This window comes from Nicotiana tabacum, chromosome 22 (genome assembly GCF_000715075.1).
Source record: "Nicotiana tabacum cultivar K326 chromosome 22, ASM71507v2, whole genome shotgun sequence".
NCBI lineage: Eukaryota > Viridiplantae > Streptophyta > Magnoliopsida > Solanales > Solanaceae > Nicotiana > Nicotiana tabacum.
In genome coordinates, this window is record NC_134101.1 from 115,898,232 (window position 1) to 115,919,450 (window position 21,219).

The following is a 21,219-nucleotide window of genomic DNA, read 5'->3' on the forward strand; positions in this document are numbered from 1 at the left end:
TGTCAATGTATGAAATGCTTTGTACGTGAGGTGACGAGTGCGTACTTTCGCTAATTGTTGGAAATCATATTTTCATTAAGTAACTATAACTGTGTTTCCTTCCTTGTTTATACTACTTGCAATTTATGCCTACTGTTAGCTTAGGGAAGTATGTCTAATTGACTTAATTGCTTTAATTCCTCAAACTGCTTTATTTGAATTATATGCAGCATGCTAGGTTAGAAATACCTATTTTACTAGTATGAAATTGGATTGAATTGAATAATCTTCGTGTTGCTGCTGTGTGTTTACTTTGGGACTACGAGCGATATCCCGGTAGATCCCCCTTACCTGTTTATTTTGTACTACGGATTGATATTCCGGTAGATCTCCCCACACATTTATATTGGAACTACGGGACTGCACGCGATAGATTCCCCCAGTACTGGGTATGTACATTTGGGACTACGGATCGAGATTCTGGTAGATCCCCGCGCACTATGAGTCTGACTACAGGACGACACTTGGGAGATCCACTGGAATTTTTACATTTGGGGACTACAGGACGCTATTCTGGGAGATCCCCGATTGCTATCTTTGTGATGAGTTATGTTCTTATCTTTAAGTTTCTCTCCATTGTATTTGTTGTTATTCTTATTATCCTGTGTTACTTCATACTGTTAGCATTTAATTATATTATTGTATTCTATACTGTTTTACCTCATTTTTTAGCTAAAATCAGTAGGGCCCTGATCTTCCTCGCCACTACTCGACCGAGGTGAGGCTTGGCACTTACTGAGTACCGTTGTGGTGTACTTATGCCCTTCCTGCGCATGTTTTTCATGTGCAGATCCAGGTTCTTCGGCTCAGCCTACTATCCTTGAGGCAAGGCAATTCTTTAGAGACTTCGAGGTATATCTACCGCGTCCGCAGACCGAGGAGTCCCTCTTTATTCTCTCATGTAGCTTAGGCTTCTATATTTCTTTGATTTAGACATTCTAGAGTTAGAGCACGATGTAGTATCCATAGCTTGTGAATTCATGAGATTCTGGGTTTTGGGAAGTTGTTCAATTTTTGAGATCTTGTATTAGTATATGCCTAGCGGCATCTTAAACGCTTCTATATTTGTTTATCTTCAATTTTTATTAGTTTTTCCATATTTTGTTTTCTTTTTCCGCAATTGTTAGGCTTACCTAGTCGTAGAGACTAGGTGTCGTCATGACAGTTCACGGAGGGCGAACTTGGGTCGTGACAAGTTGGTATCAGAGCTCTAGGTTCATAGGAGTCATGAATCACAAGCCAGTTTAATAGAGTCTCGCGGATTGGTACGGAGACGTCTGTACTTATCTACGAGAGGCTATGTAACTACTAGGAAAACTTCACTTCATTTGATTTCCTTGTCGTGCGAGATTTTTGATATCACAATTCTAAACTTATGTTTTCTATTCTCTCACAGATGGTGAGGACACGTGCTACCGGAGATGACCAACACCGGCGCCCCCTGCTAAAGCCGTCAGAGGTAGGGGTTGGGGTCGGGGTAGATGCCAAGGATGTGCCCGTGGTGCAGCCAGAGCACGCATGCAAGCTGCCACAGAGGAGCCACCAGTAGCTCCATCCGGAGTCCAGGCACCAGATACGCCTACTGCTACTACTATTCCAGCACTTCATGAGACACTTACGCAGTTCGTGAGCATGTACACCACTCTAGCTCAGGCAGGGCTGATTCCCTTTGCTACACCCATATCCCAGGCCAGAGGAGGAGAACAGACTCCCGCCGCCTGCACTCCTGAGCAGTGATTCCAGGTTGGTCATATCCCAGAGGTTATACCGGTACCACATGCAGTTCCAGATCAGCCCGAGGACAGGGCAGCAGCTTCAGAGGATGAGTATCATAGGCTTGAGAGGTTCAAAAAGTATAAGCCTCATGTATTCAGTGGTTTAGCATCATATGATGCCCTGAGATTTTTGGAGGAGTGTCACTGTATCCTCCGCACTATGGGTATATCAAGATCGAGTTGGGTTTCTTTTACTGCCTTCCAGCTTTTAGGAATCGCCTACTAGTGGTGACTCAGTTTTCAGATATGTTCCTAAGAGTGTTTGTGATGTTCTAAACGTCAATACCACACAATAGGGGAGGTGATTTGTGTGGTACCAAATTTTCGCTCTAGAAGAACCTGGTTCTTCTAGGTGTTCTAACAACTACTGTTTGCGGAATAAAGAGTACATAAAATAAAGAACACAGAGATTTTTACGTGAAAAATACCTGGCTCAAAAGGTGAAAAAACCATGACCTACTACTCAGTAGAATTATCGCAAACTTCCACTAAAATCACTGAGCCAAAACAGCATTTACAAAAATACTTTGTAAACTTAAGGATTAACTCTAATCCCGTTGTGGCACACAACCTCAACTGTTGCAACAACTTCAAGTTAGCTTATAACTTGAACACTCAAAGTACCTAATACAATTGCTTCTATGAAAGCTGAAAAGGTACAACTTTAAACCACCTACTACAATTGACTAGAATAAGAAAAAACACAATGGAACTGGTTCTTCTATCTCGTTCAAGTAGCTTTAGGAGCGCACACTCAAATCTCACACAAATTGCTTGCAAAATCGCCTTGCTCTTTTGCTTTCAATTTAGTTTAACTTCTGCATTTGCGCAATACATGTAAAAGAGAACAAACATTGTCATTTAATAGGTTAGAAATCAGAGTTTGATTGGGATTAAATTTCTAATCTTCTATCATAGTCGAGTCCTTGAAGATATCAAATTCTAACACTCTCTTTATCCAGATTGTGTTCTCTTCCTATAAGGAGACTTTCTCCCCTTATCCAATATGCAACCTTTTCGATCAGATCATGAGATATTGTTGTTTGATCAGTAGGACTTATCTCCTTCACATGCATCTCACATGTGTAGGTTGATCATGACAGTGCTTTACAAGATGGACCTGGTCCATGACTGAGTTCATTTGTCATTCTTCAAAACTTCACCTGTTCTTGGGCCAACAAATTCCCCCTTTTTGATGATGACAAACTCTGTGCTTTTTACTAATCAAAAACCTGTAAGAACTCAGCTTAACCATCAACACTAAACTTAGAAAATTTTCTTTTCATCAAGGACCAGGTTAATTAGGTTATAAATATCACTTATTTCAGAATAATGTGTAAAGCCCAATATCTCTTCCCCCTTTTGGAATCATCGAAAAGTTGCATACACAGTGTGAATTTCAGATTTTAATAAGTACTCATGGCCACTGGGGCAACTGCAAGTGCAATCATGGTGCAATCATCAGTAATCAAACAAACATATTTAAACTATCAAGGTCAGAATAATCATTGAACAAGAGAAAATAGCAGTTGTCATTGAGAGAGATATGTTGCCACTAACAATCTATAAAAAGAAAGAAAAACATCCAAACCATGAGCAAAAAAATAGAAAAGTCCCTAATCTGGGTGACTGGGGGGTACTAGAACTAGTTCAGGAGACAGAAACTAGGAGTCCTAAGGCTTGAAGGAACTGAAGGGTTGAGTTTTGAGAAGATTCAGTATGTTTTGAATAATTCCATCATTCTTCTCCTTTTCTTTTGCAAGCTCAATTCTGAGACCATCCCTCTCAGCTTCCACTTCAACCACACAAGCCTTGAGCCTAGCAATTTCAGCATCCTTAGTTGTACATTCCTGGACCAAAGTCCTAACCTTGCTATTGATGGGTGTCCTCAAGGATGAACCAGGTTCAACTGGGATGGCATTGACTGGATAGTCACAAGCAAGAAGAGTTTTGATGCCAAAGTGTTCTTTGCTTGAGGCCATTTCCCATTTATTCAGAGGCACATTGGGCCTGTCCAGAATTATGGTTAGTATGAAGCCATATGGGGTAGCATGAGCCTTGGAACCATTTATGACCCTGTCTAGCAGTTTGACTATGAGGGCAGACCAGTTGATTTGCTTTCCTCTCTCCAGGCATTCGATAAGAACCAGATCCATGTAGTTGGCAGTGTGCCTTCTCTCCTGTCTTGGCAATAAGCACTTGTTGACAAACTCAAACACCACCTTGTGCTGAGGCCTCATCTCACTTTTCTGCACAGCTCTGGCTTCATTCACATTCTTTGAATCACAAAACCTTTTGGTGATTTCAAGGGCAGTGGGGAGGGAGTCCAGGCATGGCCACCTTTGCCTAGTATAGTCATCAAACCCTTCAGAGGGTATGTCCAGTATCTCCTCCAGTTTCACAGCATCAAACTGCACTTGAACTCCCTTCACCTGGCTACTGACAACTCCATCCTTAACAGCAACATTTGCCATAAATTCAATCAACTCATTTCTAGCTAGTCTACCTTCCATCTGAAGGACCGTGTCCTTCCATCCCTGAGCAGCTAAAGAGTCCACCAATCTCATCATCCCTGGTTCCACCAGGTTCTTCAACAATCTACCTTTTAAGATTTTTCTTCTGCCAAAAATGGCAAGCTTATCCTGTTCCTTCTCAGATTCATCATCTTCTTCTTCTTCTCCACTCCAATCATCATCATCATCATCATAAGAAACTTTGGTTTGATTAGCTTTCACTGCAGATCTTGTCCTCTTGGCTAGTGTGGGTTCAGCAGCTACAGGCACAAAGGAGGACTTCTTGGAGGAAGTCTTGGGTTTCTTAGGCTTGGGTGTAGGAACCTCCACTGTTGTACCCCTCTCTTGATGGACCAGTTCCATCTCTTCTTCCTCAATAGCCTCTGAGGATTCTGCAACCTTTCCCTTTCCCTTATTCTTTTTCTTACTTTCTTCTAAAGCCTTTTGTAGATCAGTTTCACTCTGTTTTACCCTACTTCTTGTGGATCTACCCCTAGGCACTAAAGAGGCAGTAGGTGTTGGGGATGAGTCTTTTTTTTCTTGGACGGCTTGGGAACATTTGGGGCTTTTGGTGTAGTAGCTTTGCATTTCTTTGGGTCATAACTTGCTCCAACTTTTTTACAGTAGGTCAGCCAAGGTTTCTTCAGTAGATGAAATAGGTTCATCTCTTTGTTTGCTTAGATGAACCAACCCCTCAGCTGCTTCTCCAGAAGTACTTCCCCCTGACTTCATGCCACTCTCATCTAACCTATCTTGTGCAACCCCACATATAGCAAGAACTGCCCCTTCCCTTTTCCCCTTTCTTCACCACATGCACCCTCTCTCTCTTTTTCTTTTTCTGACTTCTTTTTACCTCCACTCCTACTCATCTCAGGCAACTAAACATCCCTAATGGGTCCAACCAGAACAAACCTAGTTTCTAAGTTTTCAACCACAGAAGAACTTACCTCAGAAGGAGATTCTTGAGTCTATTCAGAGCCAGAAGACCCATGTCCATCTCCCTCAGTCACGGATTGAAAGGATTCTGACTCAGAGCTAGAATCAGACTTTAGAGATAGGCTTTCTTTTACTTGGCTAGCTTTCAACCTTTTATTTAAAACCTTCCTCAGAGCCTCAGATGCTACAATTTTTCGAGCTAGCATTTTCTGCCTTTGAAACCTAGGTTTTGGAGATTTACTGGGTGGAGTAGATGAGGATGAATTTGAGGGAGATGGTGGTGGAGGACTGTCAGGATGATCTTGGTGTTTAGACATGATTCTTCATTTCTTGAGAGAATTTGGGAATTTTGGAGAAGAGGGCAATTAGTATTGAAGAATAATTTTTGACGGTTTTAGAATTATGAAGAAGACTGGAGATGTAGTGTGTATTTAAAGCGAATTAGATATTAAGTAAGTAACGACAGCTTTTTCAAGGGTCAAAGAGAAGTCTAATCAAACTGAAATTCCAGAATTTTAATGATAGATTTGGCTTCCCTAGATATTAGGCAAAAATCACAGTTTAGAGTTCTAGATGAACGGAACTGGTTCAATGCTCAACGGATAGAATTTTCTAGGAATTTGACAAGTATAGGACTTCTGATCATGATTGAATTATTAATCTTTCTAATTGTGCAGAGTATAGAAAACATACCTGAGCTTTCATATGAACCCATACTGATGAATCAGGTTCTTCATATAGAACTCTCTTGAACACGCTTCAAATGCCATAATAGAGAAAATGTTGTAAGAGATCAATGAGTCATATATACTGTTATGCAACGCCTCCCTGATGTTCTTTGGAAGGGCGACGTAAGGCTAAGCAACCGATGTCAGTGCGGTTACTGTCCGCCAATGAGGTCCCCTCCGCACGCTAGACTAGATTGTCAGTGCCGTGCGGGAAAACCAAAGTCACGAGCAATTGCAGAAGCTGAGAGAGAATTGAGTTTTGAATGATGATGATGATTTTATTGATGACTGAACTGCTGATTACAAAAGATACGTTGTCGAGGGGGAGAGACACCAGTACAGAAAATTGCTTGCTTGAAAATATTTGATTGTTTGGTCCCCCTTAATAATGCTTAAAAAAAATAAGCCAACATTACATGACTAGTCCTAATAAAGCTGTAGAAGCACACTCAATGAAAATGATGTAAACTAGCCTATAATTACAATGAAAAGGACTTAGTTTATTACAATGTAGAACTAAGTCCGATGGCAGCAACTTTGTCTCGGGTCAGGGTCTGCGCGCGCGTTGTTGTGGGCACGCGCGACACTTGCTGTGTTGGCCTGAGGCTGGGCGCTGGTGCTTGGCATCAGGGTCTGTGCGTGAGGCGCTGCTAGAATGGGCCTGCAGCTGGGCGCTAGCGAGGCATCAGGATCTGCGCGTGCGGCATTGTTAGGGCGCGCGGCGCTGTTGTCATTGGCCAGCCCTTGGGCCCCTGGCGAAAGGCATCGGTGGGGCGACAGAGGCGCATGCATGCTTGTCACTTGGCACAGCCAAGACCACGGGGCCGACCATGGCGCTAGGCATTGTGAGGTTTGCTAGGCCGCCATGGGGTGCAGCCAAGGGGTCATGGGGCGTGTCTGGAAAGTAGCCCATGACATTCTCCCCCACCTGAGTTGGCGCCGTCCTCGGAGCCATATGATGATGATGATGATGATAGCTGTTGGATGGGAGACATGCGCCCCTCTGTTCTGTGAGCTTGCTATTGTAGCGACGCAATGATTTCATGCGGCTGACATGGAAGATTGGATGGATCTTCCACCAGGATGGAGTTTTCACCTGGTATGTAGACTTCCCAATGCGTTTTTCAATAGGTAGGGGCCCGATGTAATTTTGTTGCAGGCGAGGGTCATGGGTCCTCTCTGCAAACAAGTACCGCTTTGGGATGCATAGCATTACTTTGTCCCCTGTTTGATGTTGGGCAAAGCAAAGATTTTGTTCGGTGAATCTTTTTGTCCGCTCTTGGGCTTTGACTAGATAGCTCCGCACTATCCCCATGTTGCGCTCCCATTCGCTCGAGAAGTTGGCAGCTCGAGGAGATTTCGGCATGGTTGATGCATTCACCGTTTGTGGGAGAAGTGGTTGCTGTCCAGTAACAATTTCAAAAGGGCTTTTGTTGTTATGATGGCTCTTTTGAGAATTGAAACACAGTTGAGCAGCATCCAAGAGCTTCACCCAATGCTTCTGTGATCCAGTTGCAAAGTTGCAGAGATATTCCTCCAGCATGTCATCGAACCGGTCTGTCTGGCCATCCGATGGTGGATGGATGTCTGAGTTATGACTCAATGTTGACCCAAAGCACCTGAAGAGATGGGTCCAAAAGTTTCTAGTGAAGCGTGAGTCGTGCCTACTAACAATGTCTTTGCGCAGGCCCCAATGTTTGATAATGTGCGAGAAGAAGAGTTGAGATGTATCTTCTGTTGATGCGTTTTGCGGGGCTGCTATGAAGGTTGCATAGTTTGAAAATTGATCTATGACAACCATGATGGATGCAAGATTACCGACTTGGGGCAATCCCGTGATGAATCTGAGGGAAACACTTTCCCATGGTCTCTATGGGACATATAATGGATGCAAGGGTCCCATCTGTGATGAGTGATCCAACTTGTCCTTGTGGTATGGCTGACAAGTCTTCACACGCTGAGGAGCATCACCAGTCTTTTGAGGCCGATGACATGATGGTTGATTGTTGCCGCGAAGGGTAGCCGGAACCAGGGGTTCATGTATGTTGACTACCTTCTCCAACTGCATGGTCGAGATGTTTTCAGCGGCCATCTTTATGGGAAAGCATGGTATGGTGCAGGGCTTGGCCCCGTTTTCTCCCATCATCAGGAGCATGTTGGTATATGGTACCGGTATGGTGTTGGTTTGCCTCATGAACTCCAAACCCACTATGATGTCGAAGTCATCTATGATGTCGAAGCCATCTATGATTGCGATGCACAGGTCGATGCTTCCTTTGTATGGGCCAAGTTTCACCGGGACATTTGTAGTTGTTCCACCCAATGTCTGGGGTGGTGAGTTGATAGCCTTGACGCGGCCTTTGCTCTTTTGCACGACGAGACCCAGGCGCTCTACTTGAGTTGAAGCCAAGCAGTTGTGGGTAGCACCCGTGTCTATCAATGCATGAAGGGGCTTGCCATTCACTTTCAATTCGATGAACATTAGGGTCCTCGCTTGTTTAGGAGGCCTCTTGTCTATCTTTTCCTTCCCTTTCTTGGTGATTGGGACGAATGTTTTCTTAGGAGGACATGCACTGGTCCCCGCTAAGGCATGGGGGATAGAGCCAACAATTGCATTGAAGGCGCCTACCTGGTCTTCTTCTGATATGTCTGATGCATCTAACTCATCCTCGACAGTCTGATGAGCATTGAACTTTATGTTTGGGCATTCATTGTTCCAATGTGCCCCGCCGCAATGACGGCATTCAGAGGGAGGATTTCTCCCCTGATTGTTATTGATGGATGCAGCACTGTTGCTGTTGGAGAGAGGAGTCTTAGTTTTGGATGCACTCCGATATCCCCCACTTTTGCTTGGGCCACCATTGCTGGGATGGTTCTCGTTGAATCCCCCTCGGATAGACGGCTGGGGCCTGTCATTCTGAGTTCCCAAATTATAATCGCCAAGGCATTCTGCAGCTTGAATGGCATTGGGCAGGGTGTCTATCCGTTGTCTCTTTAGTTCCATACGGGCATGAGGTTTCAAACCTTCTATGAATGTGAAGAGTTTGTCTTTGTCCCCCATGTTGCGTATGTTTAGCATGAGTGCAAAGAATTCGCGCACGTACTCCCACACTGATTTGGTGTAGCAGAGTTCCCGTAACTTTCTCCTTGCATTGTATTCCACATTTTCGGGGAAGAACTGCAGGCGTATGGCTACCTTCAATTTATCCCATGTCTGGAGAGCATCTTCACCGACCTTGATGGCTTCGTATTTGACCCGCCACCAAAGCTTAGCATCGCTCTAAAGATACATGGTAGCAGTCGCTACCTTTTTGGATTCTTCCAAATGGCCCACGACATCGAAGTATTGTTCGATGTCGAAGATGAAGTTTTCCACTTCTTTAGCATCTCGGGATCCATCGTATGGCTTTGGCTCCGGTATCTTAAGCTTTTGTGGAATGGGGGTGAGGTTTGTTGTACCCCTGATGTGGTTATTGCCTCCTCGAAGCAGGCTCTATAGGGCAGCATTAACAATATTGAGCTTGCCTGTCAAGTCGTCTATGGTTTGCTGCATGACAGTTAGTCTATCTGCCTTTTGTTGCCGATGGGCTAAATCGTCGGCACGCTCCTATTGGAGGTCCTCAAATTTGCCATGAATATTGGCAGTTTCGATGGTTGCCGTTTGTCGGTCATCCTCAGAGTCACGACTGATGTTTGCAATGTCATTTTCTGCCTGCCACATTCGGCGGTCCAGGTCGTCCAACCTTTGCACTACGTTGTTGTTTTGATCAGGCACCGTATCCACGATGGGTCGTAATTGGTCAACCGTCTCTTCTAGGGATGCTAGACGCTCCCCATGATTCATCATGGTCAGAAATGGTGATGATGGCAAATGTGTTCCCTCGTCCGATGTCGAGCCTAGGCTCTGATACCAACTGTTACGCAACGCATTCCTGATGTTCTTTGGAAGGGCGACGTAAGGCTAAGCAACCGATGTCAGTGCGGTTACTGTCCGCCAATGAGGTCCCCTCCGCATGCTAGACTAGATTGTTAGTGTCGTGCGGGAAAACCAATGTCACGAGCAATTGCGGAAGCTGAGAGAGAATTGGGTTTTGAATGATGATGATGATTTCATTGATGACTGAAATGCTGATTACAAAAGATGCGGTATCGAGGGGGAGAGACACCAGTACAGAAAATTGCTTGGTTGAAAATGTTTGATTGCTTGGTCCCCCTTAATAATGCTTAAAAAAAAATAAACCAACAGTACATGACTAGTCCTAATAAAGTTATAGAAGCACACTCAATGAAAATGATGTAAACTAGCCTATAATTACAATGAAAAGGACTTAGTTTATTACAATGTAGAACTAATTCTGATGGCAGCAACTTAGTCTTGCAGGTCAGGGTCTGCGCGCGCGTTGTTGTGGGCGCGCGCGACACTTGCTGTGTTGGCCTGAGGCTGGGTGCTGGTGCTTGGCATTAGGGTCTGTGCGCGAGGTGCTGCATGAATGGGCCTGCAGCTGGGTGCTGGAGAGGCATCAAGATCTGCACGTGCGGCATTGTCAGGGCGTGCGGCGCTGTTGTCATTGGCCAGCCCTTGGGCGCTGGCAAGAGGCATCGATGGGGCGATATAGGTGCATGCACGCTTGTCACTTGGCGTAGCCAAGACCACCGGGCCGACCATGGCGCTAGGCATTGTGAGGCTTGCTAGGCCGCCATGGGGCGCGGCCAAAGGGTCATGGGGCGTGTCTGGAAAGCAGCCCATGACAATACACATGTCACAGGAGTATACTAATAAAAGTATGAAGCTGAGTAAGAATTAATCTAGATATTTATATAGGTTCAGAATTACTAGCCAAAATATATAAATTTTTTTTCATTGTGCATTCTGAGCTGGACCTATTAGGTGATCTTAATCATCCCTAATTCCAACCTGTTCCTTTCAAAGTTTTCTCTACTCAGTGCTTTAGTGAAGATGTCAGCAATTTTCTTATCAGTAGCATAGAATTCTATAGAGATCAATCCTTTCTCATAGTTATCTCTTAAGAAGTGGTGTCTAACATCTAGGTGCTTAGTCCTCTTATGATGAAAAAGGTTCTTTGTCATACTTATAGCAATAGTATTATCACAGAATATAGGAATGCAACCAACTTCAATGCCAAAATCTACCAGCTACTGTTTGATCCATAACAATTGAGCACAACAAGATGCAGCAGCAATATATTCAGCCTCAACAGTGGATAAGGCCACTGAAATTTGCTTTTTAGTGGCCCAGGATACAAGACATGAACCAAGAAAGTGAGCCATACCTGAGGTGCTCTTCCTATCTACTAGAAAACCTGCATAATCAACATATCCTACTAGATTGAAATTACTACCTTTGGGGTACCAAAGACACAAATCAGTGGTGCCTTTCAGATATCTTAGTATCCTCTTGACAGCAGTCAAGTGAGACTCTTTTGGATATGCCTGAAAACGAGCACAAAGCCCTACACTGAAAACAATGTCAGGTCTGCTGGCAGTAAGATACAAGAGTGAACCAATCATACCCCTATACAACTTTTGATCAACTGATGAACCAGGTTCATCAATGTCTAATTTAGTGGCAGTTGCAATGGGTGTCTATTTCTTTTGATTCTTCCATTTTAAACTTTGTGATAAGCTCTTTTGCATACTTTTGCTGATGGATCATGGTTCCATTAGGACTTTGTTTGATCTGCAAGCCTAAGAAGAAGTTAAGCTTACCCATCATACTCAGTTCAAACTCACTCCCCATTAATTTTGCAAAGTCCTTACTTAGCTTATAAGTGGTGGCCCCAAAGATTATGTCATCAACATATATTTGTACCACCAGGAGATCCTTACCTTTTTCCCTTAAGAATAAGGTACTGTCAATTTTACCTCTTTTGTAATCATGCTTCAGTAGGAATTTGGACAGTCATTCATACCATGGTCTTGGGGCCTGCTTGAGTCCATAGAGAGCCTTGTCTACCTTGTACACATGCTCAGGACATTCTTTACTCTCAAACCCTGGAGGCTGTTTTACAAAGACTTCTTCTTTCAGGTAGCCATTTAGGAAGGCACTTTTGACATCCATTTGATGAAGAGTGAATTCCATGTGTGCTACAAAGGCTATGAGGAGTCTGATTGCCTCTAGTCTTGCAACTGGAGCAAAAGTCACATCATAATCTATGCCCTCCTCTTGGCTGTAACCTTGGACCACCAGTCTTGCCTTGTTTCTTGTAATTGTTCCATCTTTATCAAGTTTGTTTCTGAAGACCCATTTTGTACCAATAACTGATTTGTCCTTGGGTCTTGGAACTAGATGCCAAACTTGACTTCTCTCGAACTGATTGAGTTCATATTGCATTGCATTCACCCAATCTGCATCCTGCAAAGCCTCAACAATATTTTTAGGTTCAATAAGAGATAAAAAGGCATCAAAAGCACATAGATTCTTTAATTGTGATCTAGTTTTGACTCCAGATGTTGGATCAGTGATAATGTTCTCAATAGGATGAGAACTTTGATACTTGTGAGGTTTCACAACCAACTGATTTCTGCTAAATGTTTCTCCCATGTTCTGTTGCTGAGGAACAGAGTCATGAACAGGTTCTTTTAGGGAATTTATTTCAATTCTTCTTTGATCAGTTCCCCTTGTCAGGTTGCCCAAGATGGAAGAACCTGTACCATAACCTATTCCTTCTTTTGGTGCCACTTTGACTTGTGCTGAGGCCTCAGTCAAATCCTTTACCAATCCAATGGCTTCATCTTCATGTTCCTGTCTCTCAGAAAGAATGTTAGTTTCATCAAATACTACATGTACATTTTTTTCTACACACAAAGTTCTTTTATTGAACACTTAATATGCTTTGCTATGTGAAGAATATCCCAAGAATACTCCCTCGTCACTTCTAGGATCAAACTTACCTAGGGAGTCTTTTCCATTATTGTGCAAAAAGCACTTGCATCCAAATGCCCTAAGATGGGATATATTTGGTTTTCTCCCTTTAAGTAACTCATAGGGAGTCTTCTCTACAAGAGGTCTAGTCATGCATCTATTGATAATGTAACATGCAGTGTTTACGGCCTCTGCCCAGAAGCTATGGGGCAGTTTACTAGAAAGAAGCATAGTCCTAGCCATGTCTTCAACAGTCCTGTTCTTTCTTTCAACCACTATTTTGTTGAGGAGTCCTAGGGGCAGAGAAGTTATGAAATATACCATTTTCATCACAAAATTCAGCAAACTTAGCATTTTCAAATTCAGTTCCATGATCAGACCTGATTGATGCAAGTTGATTTCCTAATTGTTTCTGAGTTTTTCTAACAAAGGCAGTGAACATTTGATGTTAGAAATAGTACCCAGGTAACTCTAGAATAATCATCAACAAGTACCATTACATATTTCTTTCCTCCTCTACTCATGGTTCTCATTGGACCACAGAGATCCATATGGACCAGTTCCAACGACTTGGTTGTGCTTACCATTTTCTTGCTTTTGAAAGATGATCTTACCTGCTTCCCCCTGCACAGGCCTCACAAACTTTGTCTTCTTTGGTAACCCTATCACCAAGTCCTTAGAAACCAATTTGTTTAGCTGATTCAGACTGGCATGACCAAGTCTTTTGTGTCACAAGAGGGGATCATTATCCATCACACTTAGGCAGGTTAGTTCATTTTCTAATAGAGTATACAAATCTACAATATAAATATTTTTAACTCTTTTTCCCTACAAAACAATCTTGTCAGTGGTAAGGTTAATCACAAAGCATTTAGTAGAGGTGAATGCTACAAGGTTACCTCTATCACATAGTTGTGACACACTCATCAGATTGTATTTCAAGCCATCTATCAAGTAGACATTCTCAATGGAGTGAGAGTCTGTCTTACCTACCTTTCCAACCCCAATGATTTCACCTTTCTTCCCATTTCCAAAGGAGACATTGCCTCCCCTTAGGTCCTCAAGTGAAAGGAACTGGTTCTTGCTTCCAGTCATATATTTTGAGCAGCCACTATCTATGTACCATATTTGGCTGCTTCCCTTCACTTGGACCTGCAAAAAGAAATCAGGGGTTAGTCTTAGGAACCCGAACTAGTTTGAGTCCCTTTCTATGGGCAAAGGGATAAATCAGATTCCTTCTAGCCCACCCAGGTAGCCTATTTTTTTCTTGAACAAAAGTTTTGTTCTTTTGACTGGCCTTTTCTTTTGCTTTACATTAATTTTTGTAATGGCCAGTCTTGCCTCAGTGTGTGCAAATTTTGTTTTCAGGAAGAGTGAGGTACTTGCTTTTAGGATCCCACTTAGATGCTTGAGTCCCATAACCAAGTCCTATTTTGTTGCTATTGTGATGTTCTTGTAGCCAGGAGAGTGCATTAGAAGCCTTGTTCCATTTGCAAGTTCTGTCTAGTTCATGTTTTACCTTCCCTAGATCTTCTTTTAATACTCTTATCTGTTCATCTTTCCTATACAGCTCGTCCTTCATTTTTCCTAAGTTTTCTTCCTGGGTGAGATGTGTATGATCAGCTTTCTTCTTTCTTGTTCCTAGTTTCAGTTTTATGTTCTCAGATCTAAGTTCTAGGATACTAGTGTCAAGTTCAAGAACCTGGTTCTTCAACTCAGTATTTTCACTCTCACACTCATTAGCCCTAGACTCTAAATTTTTGCACTTGGCTTTTAGGATCATACATTCCCTAGATAGCTCTTCCTTCTCATTGTTAATTATCTAAGACTCATCAATGAAGTCTAGCAGTAGCTCAAACAACCTTTCTTTAGACAGGAATTTAATGTTGTTATTAAGATGAAGAAGATTTACCTTTTGTTCATCATCTGATTCTCTGATAGCCATAAGTGCTTGTTCATCTCCAGCTTCACCTTCTGAGTCCTTATCTGATGTTTCTCCCCAGGCAGCAACCATAGCCTTTGTTGATCCTTTGTTTCTTTTTGGTTGAACCTATTCCTTTTTCCCGTTCCTTCGTTCAGCCCTTTCCTTCTTCCACTCAATTTCCCATTAAGGGCAATTCTTGATCATGTGATCAGTCTTACCACACTTGTAGAAACCCTCATTAGTCTGTTTCTCAAGAGCCCTTGGTTTGTTGAAGGTTTTACCTCTTGAAGAACTCTTTCCTCTCATCATGTACTTTTTGAAATCTCTTGTGATCATAGCCATTTCATCATCCTCCAGATCTAAACCTTCAGCAATTCTAAGAGCCAGACTTCTTTCCTACTTTGGTGCATCCATTTTCATGGTTTGCCTTCTTAGTTCATAGGCAGTAAGGTTTCCAATTAGTTCATCCAGCTTGAGGGTAGCAATGTTCTTTGATTCCTGAATAGCAGTGATTTTACTTTCCCAAGAGACTGGCAGAACCCTTGTCAAAATCTTCTCAACTTTGTCTTCTTCAAGAATAATCCTTCCAAGAGACTTAAGTTCATTTGTCAGTGTGGTAAACCTTGTATACATCTCTTGGATGGTTTCTCCTTCCTTCATGGTAAAATTCTCATACTGAGAATATAGAAGTGTTCCTCTGGACCTCTTCACTTGAGGAGTTCTTTCATGAGCCACTTGCAAAGTGTCCCAAATTTCCTTAGCAGTGGTACAACTTTGAATTCTACTATACTCATCTGGACCTAGTCCATACACAAGCCATTTCTTGGCCTTGGCATTCTTCTCCCACTTCTTCAGGTCTTCAGCAGTGCAGTTAGCTCTTGTCCTTGGCACATCCACTCCTTCAGCATTCTTCTTAGTAGTTGCTAGAGGACCATCAGAGACAATGTCCCAGATTTCATAGTCTTCTCCTATGATGTGATCCCTCATCCTATTCTTCCACCAAAAATAGTACTGACCATTGAAAAGTGGAGGCCTAGCAGTGGATTGCCCTTCCCAATTCCCAGGTGGTGCACTCATATTGATCTTTTCCTAAGGTGTTAGCCTCTTCAAGTATAACCCGCTCTGATACCAATTGATGTTCTAAACGTCAATACCACACAAGAGGGGAGGGGGTGATTTGTGTGGTACCCAATTTTTACTCTAGAAGAACCTGGTTCTTCTAGGTATTCTAACTACTACTGTTTGCGAAATAAAGAGTACATAAAATAAAGAACACAGAGATTTTTACGTGGAAAACACCTGGATCAAAAGGTGAAAAAACCACGACCTACTACTCAGTAGGATTTTCCCAAACTTCCACTAAAATCACTGAGCCAAAACAGCATTTACAAAAACACTTTGTAAACCTAAGGATTAACTCTAATCCCGTTGTGACAGACATCCTCAACTGTTGTGACAACTTCAAGTTACCTTATAACTTGAACACTTAAAGTACCTAATACAATTGCTTCTATGAAAACTGAAAGGTACAACTTTAAACCACCTACTACAATTGAACTAGAATAAGAAAAAATACAATGGAACTAGTTCTTCTATCTCTTTCAAGTAGCTTCAGGAGTGCACACTCAAATCTCACACAAATTGCTTGCAAAATTGCCTTGCTCTTTTGCTTTCAATTTAGTTTAACTTCTGTGTTTGTGCAATACCTATAAAAGAGATCAATCACTATCATTTAATAGGTTAGAAATCAGAGTTTGATTGGGACTCAATTTCTGATCTTCTATTGCAGTTGAGTCCTTGAAGATATCAAACTCTAACACTCTCTTTATCCGGATTGTGTTCTCTTCCTATAAGGAGACTTTCTCCCCTTATCCAATATGCAACATTTTCGATCAGATCAGGAGATATTTCTACTTGATCAGTAGGACTTATCTCCTTCACATGCATCTCACATGTGTAGGTTGATCATGATAGTGCTTCACAAGATGGACCTGGTCCATGACTGAGTTCATTTGTCATTCTTCAAAACTTCACATATTCTTGGGCCAACAGTTTGTTCCTTAGAGCCTTAGGGATGCATGGCATGTAGAGTTTGAGAATTTGCGCCATGGCACTATGACTGTTTCGGAGTATGCTGTCTGTTTCACTAACTTGGCTAGGCATGCACCAACCTTGGTTGCTACAGTTCGTGAGAGAGTTCGCCGGTTTATTGTGGGACTCATTCCCAGCATCAGGTCTAGCTTGGCTTATGAGTTGGAGATGGATATTTCTTATCAATAGGTGGTGAGCATTGCTAGGAGAGTGGAGGGTATGCATGCTCGGGATAGAGAGGAGAGGGAGGCCAAGAGGCCTTGAGAGTCGGTCCTTTGGTGCCCGTGCCCCAGCTGCAATTTGTCATGGTAGGGGTTATATGAGTTGCCCCATTCATTCAGCTCTTCCTGCAACCAGTGGTATTCCAGCTCCTCCTAGACCTCAGGAGCCTTATTATACACCTCCAGTATCTAGTGCACCTCCTGCAGGGGGTGCTTTCAGTGGTCAGTCCAGTAGACCTGGCCCGAGCTAGTCACTGCCACCACATCCTCCTAGAGCTTGTTTTGAGTGTGGTAATACATGCCATATGGTGAGGGATTGCCCCAGACTTAGGAGGGGTGCACCTCCACAGACTTCTTGGCCACAGCGTGCCCCGTAGAGTTCCCAGGCTATGATTCCAGCACCAGTTGCTACCCTTTCTGCTCAGCCAGCTAGAGGTGGAGGTTGTGGAGGTAGATGTCGCCCTAGAGGGGGAGGACAGGCCGGATATTATGCCCTTCCTGCCCGTACCGAGGCTGTCACCTCTGATTCTATCATCACAGGTATTGTCCTGGTTTGTCATAGAGATGCATCGGTTCTATTCGATCTAGGCTCCACTTATTCGTATGTGTCTTCTTATTTTGCCCTGCATTTGCACGTATCTCGGGATTCTTTGAGTTCTCCTATTTATGTTTCTACTCCTGTGGGGGATTTTCTTGTTGTGGACCGCGTTTATCGGTCGTGTTTGGTTGCTCTTAGTGGTTTTGAGACCAGAACCGATTTATTATTGCTCAGCATGTTAGATTTTGATATTATCTTGGGCATGGACTAGTTGTCGCCCCATTATGCTATTCTTGATTGTCACGCCAAAACCGTGACGCTGGCTATGCCAGGTGTACCGCATGTTGAGTGGAGGGGTACTTTAGATCACACTCCCAGTAGAGTTATTTCTTTTCTTAAAGCTCAGTTAATGGTTGAGAAGGGATGTGACGTGTATCTGGCCTATGTGAGAGATGTTAGTGTTGATACCCCCATAATTGATTCAGTCCTAGTAGTATGGGATTTCCCTGATGTGTTTCCAGCTGATCTTCCGGGTATGCCACCCGATAGAGATATTGATTTTGGCATTGATCTGTTGCCGGGCACTTAGCCCATTTCTATTCCTCCTTATCCTATGGACCCTCTTGAGTTGAAGGAGTTGAAGGATCAGTTGCAGGAATTGCTTGATAAGGGCTTTATTCGGCCCAGTGTATCACCTTGGGGTGCTCCTATCTTGTTTGTGAAGAAAAAGGATGGTTCTATGCGTATGTGCATTGATTATCTCCAGTTGAACAAAGTTATAGTAAAGAACAAGTATCCTTTACCTCGTATTGATGATTTGTTCAACCAACCAGCTACAGGGTGCACGAGTGTTTTCTAAGATTGACTTGCGTTCAGGTTACTATCAGTTGAAGATTCGGGAGCCAGATATCCTGAAGAGTGCTTTTAGGACTCAGTATGGTCATTACGAGTTCCTTGTTATGTCATTTGGGCTGACCAATGCCCCAGCAGCCTTCATGCATTTGATGCACAGTATGTTCTGGCCATATCTTGACTCATTCGTCATTGTCTTTATTTATGATATTCTGGTATACTCCCGGAGTCGAGAGGATCATGAGCAGCACCTAAGCGTAGTGGTTCAGACTTTGAGGGAAAAGAAGTTATATGCAAAGTTTTCAAAATGTGAGTTTTGGTTGGATTCCATGGCATTCTTGGTCATATGGTATCGAGTGAGGGTATATAGGTGGATCCGAAGAAAGTGGAAGCAGTGTAGAGTTGGCCCAGACCATCCTCAACTATAGAGATCTGTAGTTTTCTTGGCTTGGCGGGTTATTACCGTCGATTTGTTGAGGGGTTTTAATCTATTGCAGCACCTATGACTAAGCTGACCCAAAAGGGTGCTCTATTCTAGTGGACGGAAGAGTGTGAGGCGAGCTTCCAGAAGCTTAAGATAGTACAGTTTTGATATTGCCTATAGGTTTGGGGTCTTATATTGTCTATTGTGATGCCTCGAGGATTGGCCTTGGAGCAGTATTGATGCATGGCGGTAGGGTGATTGCCTACGCATCCAGACAATTGAAGGTACATGAGAAGAATTATCATGTCCATGATCTCGAGTTAGCTGTTATTGTTCACGCCTTGAAGATCTGGCGTCATTATTTGTACGGTGTTCCTAGTGAGATTTATATTGATCACCAGAGTTTACAGCACTTGTTCAAGCAAATGGATCTTAATTTGCGCTAGAGGAGGTGGTTAGAGCTGCTGAAGGACTATGATATCACTATCTTGCATCACCTGGGCAAGGTCAATGTGGTGGCCGATGCTTTAACTATCCGGGCGGAGAGTTTGGGGAGTTTGGCTTATTTACCAGCAGCGGAGAGGCCCATGGCAATGGATGTTCAGGCCTTAGCCAACCAGTTTGTGAGATTGGATCTTTCGAAGCCCAGTCGGGTTCTAGCTTGTGTGGTCGCTCAGTCTTCCTTATTTGATCATATCAGGGAGCGTCAGTATGATGACCCTCATTTTCTTGTCCTCAAGGACAAAGTTCTGCACGGTGATGCCAGAGATGTGACTATTGGTGATGACGGGGTATTGAGGATGCAAGGTCGGGTATGTGTACCCAATGTTGATGGGCTTTGGGAGTTGATTCTAGATGAGACCTATAGTTCGCGGTATTCCGTCCATCCGGGTGCCACGAAGATGTACCAGGATTTGAGGCAGCACTATCGGTGGAACCAGATGAAGAAGGATATATTTGGGTTCGTAGCTCGATGCCTCAATTGTCAGCATGTGAAATATTAGCACTAGAGGCTGGGTGGGTTGCTTCAGCAGATGGAGATTCCGGAGTAGAAGTGGGAGCGGATCACCATGGACTTCGTAGTTGGGCTCCCATGGACTTTGATAAAGTTTGATGCCATTTGGGTGATTGTGGATCGGCTGACCAAGTCTGCGCACTTCATTCTTGTGTGTACCACCTATTCTTCGCAGCGGTTGGTGGAGATTTATATATGGGAGATTGTTCTCCTACATGGTATTCTAGTTTCCATCATTGCAGACAGAGGTACTTAATTCACATCACGATTCTGGAAGGCTGTACAACATGAGTTAGGCTCGCGTGGAGTTGAGCACAACATTTCACCCCTAGATGGACAGACAGTCCGAGCACACTATTCAGATTCTTAAGGATATGCTCTGTGCGTGTGTGATGGAGTTTGGAGGTTCTTGGGATCAGTTCTTGCCATTGGCGGTGTTTGCCTACAACAACAGTTATCAGTCTAGCATTCAGATGGCACTATATGAGGCCTTGTATGGTAGGCTGTGTAGATCCCTGGTGGGTTGGTTTGAGCCAGGTGAGTTTAGATTATTGGGCACAGACTTGGTTCAAGATGCTTTAGAGAAGGTTAAGGCGATTCAGGATAGACTCTGTACAGCCCAGTCTAGACAGAAGAGTTTCTCGGACTGGAAGGTTCGTGATGTTTCCTATATGGTTGGAGAGCGGGTTCTGCTTCGGGTTTTGCCTATGAAGGACGTTATGAGATTTGGGAAGAAAGGGAAGTTGAGTCTGAGGTTTAATAGTCGTTTTTGAGATATTGAGACATGTTGGGGAGGTTGCTTATGAGCTTGCCTTACTTCCCAGCTTGGCAGGAGTTCATCTGGTATTTCATATTTCGATGCTGCAGAAGTATTACGGTGATCCGTCGCACATGTTGGATTTCAGTTCAGTCCAGTTGGACAAGGATCTATCTTATGTTGAGGAGCTAGTGGCAATATTGGATAGGAAGGTTCGGAAGCTGAGGTCAAAGCACATTGCATCAGTGAAGGTTCAGTGGCGAGGTCAGCCGGTCGAGGAGGCGACCTAGGAGACTGAGCAGGATATGCGCAGTCGTTACCCTCATTTTTTTACCACTTCAAGTATGTCTCTATGCTCGTTCGAGGAGGAACGACTGTTTTAAGAGGGGGAGGATGTAACGACCCGGACAGTTGTTTTAAGAATTAACGCCCTGATCCCCTATTAACAGCTTTCCCCGTATGTGTTTCTGCTATTTTGATTTTCCAAGATGATTTGTTTTGAATTTCGAAGTGTTTCGGGACA